Genomic DNA, 6,002 nt, shown 5'->3' on the forward strand with positions numbered 1-6,002 from the left:
CCGGCGGGGGAGTGGCGGCGGTCTGGCGGCGAGCCGTGAGTCCGTGCGTCCAACCCCCTCCGGCCGGACGGAGCGGGACGGCCGGCGCCGGGCATCTCCGCGGAGCGGAGCGGAGCCGCAGCCTCCCCGGGCAGCCTGCGCCGGCGCTCAGCGCGGTTGTGCTTTTGCTTGTTTTAAGACCGCAGCGCGGCAGCTTCTGTGCTCCACTCGCTTTTTATTGACTTCCCGGCGCTTTGCTGGGCGTTGTTTCCTCCCCAGCCTTTCCTGCCGCCTGTTCTGCTCGAGGGGCGCCACGTCACACGAGGGCAGCTCTTCTTCACTGGGGGATTTTTCAGGCACAAATTTCGTAGCTCGTAACATCTGCAGGCTTCTTGGCCTACACGTTCTACTGTGGGAAATAAAGGCCTTATGTACCCGTTCCCCTCCCCGCCTTTTGGGCAACTCCTCTCCCCAGCGTGGTCTGTTCAGGCTCCAGGGCTAGCAGCCAGCTGGGATGCCGGCCCCCTGGCGCTAAGGAGCCGCAGATAGCAGTGCCAGGAATAACACCGGCCATGCTGCCTCCTGTCAGCAGCGCTCCCGTGCCAGTCTTACTTGCAGACATAAAGTTCTCATTGTGTGGAGGTAAATAAAACCTTCCCGGCACGACCTGAGTGAAGTAGGCGCGGTGACACCCGCACACAGCTCATAAAGGCAGCACAGGGAAGCGCTGGCTGCTTTATTGCTCTTCCTGCCTTGCCAACGTGTAAATCTAAGCATAAAAATGTCACTGCTGGTGCTGTTCACTGCTGCGTGACTGGCGTGTGGGTGGTGCTGAACTCTGCACCCACTGCTGCAAAGCAAGCATGCAGGAACGCAGTGCTTCTGAGGGGTGGGTGTAGGCTGAAGGGACTGTCCCACAGCTCCGGGTCATTGCACTGGGCATAAAATTCCCATCTGCCTGTGCCCACCTGCCAACATGTCCCGCCTTCTCTAAACAGTGCTTTGTAGCAAAGGAGCCAGTTCAATACCAAACCCTCCGTCATGTCACAAATTCATACTGCTGAACAATCAAGCTGCTGAATTCAATGGCGGAATGCATGTGGCGATGGGAGGCAGCCTGAGCTCAGTGTCAAACACTGCTCTGTACCATACCGACCCCTCAGTTCAGCAGGCACTGCTGGAGGACCTCGTGTTGGCTGACCTGGGGCTGCCACCCACAGAAAGCACAATTCCTAGTGATTTCCAAGGCAAGGTCTGTGGTGTTAACTGCCCTCCCAGCAGCTCTGCTCTCTTACACATGCACATAGTTTCAGTACTGCACATATCTTGAATTTAAAACATACCTTTCCTACCAATGATGAAGCAAGTTTGACAGTGCTAGGGCCAGATAGAGATCTTTTTTTCCTCTGCATCTTGCTCAAGCTGTCTTCTCCAAACTAAGCACAGAAATTAGAAATGGAAAAAAGAAGCCCCAGCCCTCAGTCACATCCTGTCTTCAGCATAGGGAAGATTGCTTTGTCCTGCATGAGTTTGAAATATCCCAATCAATAAAGTGTTCATTGCTTCTCTCAGGAGATGATTCTCCAGACTTATAGTACATGTATGGCACGTCCACATGGGAAAATTGACCAGAACAGCTATCTCAGCTCTGACAGTATAACTCCCCGATGCTGACAGTGTTTTCCAAAATAAAAGTGATTTATTGTCCAATAATCACGCAGTTCTGTGATAGCTGAGCTGGTCAATCTCCGCAGGCAGAGCTCACTGCAGCATGGCAATGCTTTTGACAAGTGCTTTGAATAGAGGCTTGCCTGGGTGGAAAGCTGTCTGGCAGTGTTACTGTGCCAGAGCTCTGCCTGCCTGCCCGTGCTTCAGGGCAGAGGTGCTTCTGAGATGGCAGAGGAAGGTGCTAATAAATTGGTTATGAGAGCTGAGGCCGTCGTGGCTGTGTGGGCCAGGCTCCCAAACAGAAGACATCCACCTTACTTAAAACTGTGCCCAGGGGTACAGAATGCAGTGGGACTCTAACAGCTGGGTCTCTCCCTCTGAATAACGCACACTTTCCATGCCTACAGCTGCCTGCCTACTTCAAGATTTCACCCTCTGGCTCCTGTTACTGTTTACTGAGGTTTCCACAAGCTGGCACTTACAACAGGCCACAGTTATAGTTTAACTTAGATTTTCAGAAGCTAAATATATTTAGCTTCTTTATAGAGTAAATTTATTATGCCATAGCAGCAGCGATTGACTTCTCTATGTGCAAAAGACGGCCCTGTCTTCACACTCTGCTGTACATTACATTACAACAAGACAGGTGTTACCGCCCCCCGAAAACTCTGTCCTTCCCGCATCAGTTACGTGACCTACTTATAAGGAAGCATTTCAGCTGATAACGTTCAGCCTGGCCGATAAGGTGGCAACGAGCGCTGGGACGAGGCATCAGGAGCTGCATTTTGGGGCTCGAGTGACACTAGAGGGCAGTGCTGGCACACGGTTGGAGCCTTCACTAGCTAGAGCTTAAGTGCTTCTGAATGGCAGCGTTAATTGCTATTAAAAACACACATTGATAACTCTCTCCCCTGCTTTAAATCCTGGAAAATGAGATTCCTCACCCATCCCTTCCAGTACTCGTGGCAGTTGGGGGTGTTTTATAGCCCTATAAAAGCTGGCGGTACCTGCTGTCTTCATGGGATTTTATTTATGGGAACCTCTAACAATCTTTTTGTAGCATCCCCTAAAGCCTATTGTTTTGCTGCTGTTCCCCTTCTGGAAGCTCTCCCCGTACAATCCTGCCAATTATCACCAAAAGTCACCGGGGCTGGGAGATGAGCAGCCCTAAGACCCCAAATCACAGAGGCAGCAGTTTGTATGCATCTTTGGTTATGTTTGTGTAGGTCTTACAGGCATTATTTCTATGGTTTAACCTTTATTTTCAGAAGGTGGAGGCGAGCTGTATAGATGTAGATCTTAAAATAGCCAGCTTTTCCCTGATGGACCACTGCAGTTTTGCAACTCATCATATACTGAATGCTTTGATGGAGCATTTAAAAATATCCTATGTCTTGGGATTGAGAAGCAACCCTGTTCTGCTGGGGGCCTCTTACCACTGTGTCACAGTGGAGTGGAGAAGAGCAGAGGGCCAGGAGCAGTGCCTGTGTGCAGGGTTCTTCTCTGTCATGTCCCTGTCACTGGCGCTGCCCTCGGAGTACTTCTGGGTCCTCAGCCCTGCTGGAGACCAGTGCTGCTCTGGGAGTTGACCAAATTTGTGTGCCTGTGTCCACCTGCCAGGGAGAATTGATAGATATCTCTGCCTCCTGACTCCCAGCTGGGCATGCTAATTTATAGATTGGATCTGTCACTCCTGATAAACGATATCTTACTTCCCTAATGCCGCCTTCAAATTGAGTTTTTACGGCTAGGTCAGATAGGGAAACTGAAGGGTGACTCTGCTTTCTCTTTGCTTTGGCTTCATTGTCTGCATTTGGGATGAAGTCAGCTTTTCAGACTGGAGCCATGTGATGCCAACCCAGGAGGCTGTCAGAGCATCCAGCCCAGAGAGTAGGGCCACACCAGGAGCTCTCAGCTTTTCTCCTGCCGCACCTGAAGCCAGCAGCCCCCCTGGCTCTCTCCATGGAAGAGCAGCAATTCCCTTTCCTTTCCTGTGCCAGGTCAGCTCTGCTGAGCATTAATCCCTCCTGGGGACATGCCTGAATCAGCACAAGCACAGCCTCACAGAGCATCCTTCTCCAGCAGCAGAGAGGAGTGTTTTCTGGAGCACCGCCAGCGGCTCAGACCTGTGCATATGTGAGCAGCTTTGTTCTCCCTCCAGGGAGCTGCCTAACAAAGTTAAGAGCTGGCCAAACACCCAGGATTAAACATATCATTGCTGAGTCCTCTGGAGGTTAGGGTAGTTAAAGGCACACGCATGCAGACCTGTTTAGCTTGTCATCATTGAGCCCTGGCTCTTTTCTTGTTCCCCAAGACAGAAACTTGCTGAAGCCACTTTTTTTGCATATTGAGTTGCACTGCAATAGCCCAAATCAGACCAGTGAATACCTTCTGAAGATGATGAGCTTTAACTCTGAAACCCAACAAAATATTGCCCAGCCCTTTCCCAACTTGCAGAAATCACAGCAGCCAGAATGTCCCCATGCAGCCAACACGGCTGATTGAGATAGCAACCCCTGCTATGTCAGAAACTGAAAAAGATGGAGCTGGGAACAATAAACCAATTTTGAACTTCTCATTCTTCCAATTAAAGAAACGTAGAACAGAAAGCTGTGATGTGATCCAGATTTGATTCAGTCCAAGCTTCCCCTTTTCAAGGTTTGTTTTTCCTCTGCAGACTCTCCCGTCCGCTGCAGTGCAAGCCGCAGAACAAACCTTGTTGCCGAATTTAGGTCAAGCTTGCCAGGGAACACTTGGGGCCTTGACTGCTATGGTTAGCATGGAGACCACGCTGCCAATGCTAGCTGGGGGTGCTTTGGAGGCAGTGGATGGAGCTGGGTGAGCCCACACTGCTCAGCAGTCTGCCCCAGCATGAGCCGAGAGACAGAGGACAGTCCTGCAGCTGCTGAGCACCCTTGCTGAACCAAAGCAATGGCTGTGATCTTGCTGTGGTTGTTGACGCTGCAGGCTATGGGAAGCGAGCGGTGCATGGAGCAGGGTGCATCCTGTCAACATCCCACTGCAGGCTCTGAGTCTTGTCCCCAGCTCACTCCCTGCCTGGGACACAGGGAAGGCTTCACCCGAGACAGCCAGCATCATCAGCCTGATGCACCTATGGGACTGTTGTGTGCTGCTGCCTCATATCTAGAGAAAATACCCTCCGCATGCCCCAAGCACTTGCAACGCTTCAGCCTGTGCCGCTTTGGTCATGCAGTGTTCTGCACGCACTTCGCCCCAAATGCACTCTGCCTTTCCGATTGTCCTTTCCAATTCATCTCCCAGCAGTTATGCTGTAAGAGGCCAAGCTCTGCTGCAGTGCTGCAACATGAGGGCAGTGGTTGTGGCCAAAAGTGTGCTCTCCAGTGCGCGGTTGCAGACTGTGGTGTACTGAGTACAGACCCAGAGAGTAAGAGGAGTATGTCTGTGGCAAGCTGATATTGTGTGCTGTTGCAACTCTTAGGTTTGTTTCTTGTATGGTTCCATGTTTTATACAATGCGTTGTATCATCTGTGTAATTTGTAACCTCCTCTACTGATGGGGAAGTCAAGCACATCAAGGCCAAGCCTGAAGAATCTTTTGTAATGATTGTATGAAACATGAGATTCTCTGATTCTCTGCCCCCTTCCTCCTTTACCCTTACGCTTGCTATCTTTTTCTCACCATCATGGAAAATCTGTCCCATTTTAAAGCAACCTTTGAGTCATGGGGTGGTGTGAGAGATTATTCTTTTACATCACTGTCTCAAAGCTTGCTGGGGACACAGATGGACAAGTCTGAGCAAGTCCTAGGAAAGGGTTGTGAAATCCTTTGTCTGAGGGACACAGATGGACAAGGCAGGGGCAACCAGAGAAAGATAAACCGCAGCTTAATGGCCGTGAAGCGGTCTTTTGTGTGGGCTTATCTCGAGGAAGATGGCCATCTCAGGGGGTACTCTTGCTCAAGCACCCAGGGATGTCACGTAGGCAGGAAAAAAAAAAAAAGGATAAAAGAGGGACCAACAACCATGAGGGGAGGTTTTCTGGCAACAGATCTTCATGAAGTAGAAGAGGTTTCTGCCATGAGAAGCCTCACGACCTGCCTCTCTCCCTCCTGGACTTGCTCTGCGCTCTACCACGATGCTGAAGAAGAACAAAGGTGTCTGCCATCAGATTCCTCACTACGGAACTCCTGCATGCTGACGGACTCTCCTGGGCCCGCTACCTGAGTCCTGCTGTTTTGTCCCAGATTGGCTCGGCGACTTCTTCCTGCTACCTGCTTGCTGCCCAAGGCCGGCCACGCTGCTGCTCCCCCACCTGCTGCTTTTGCCTCGGACCTTCAAAACCTTGTGCAACGGGACCGCTGCTGGATCCTGGTGG

This window comes from Phasianus colchicus, chromosome 5, assembly GCF_987193195.1.
Source record: "Phasianus colchicus chromosome 5, bPhaCol1.hap1.1, whole genome shotgun sequence".
Lineage (NCBI taxonomy): Eukaryota > Metazoa > Chordata > Aves > Galliformes > Phasianidae > Phasianus > Phasianus colchicus.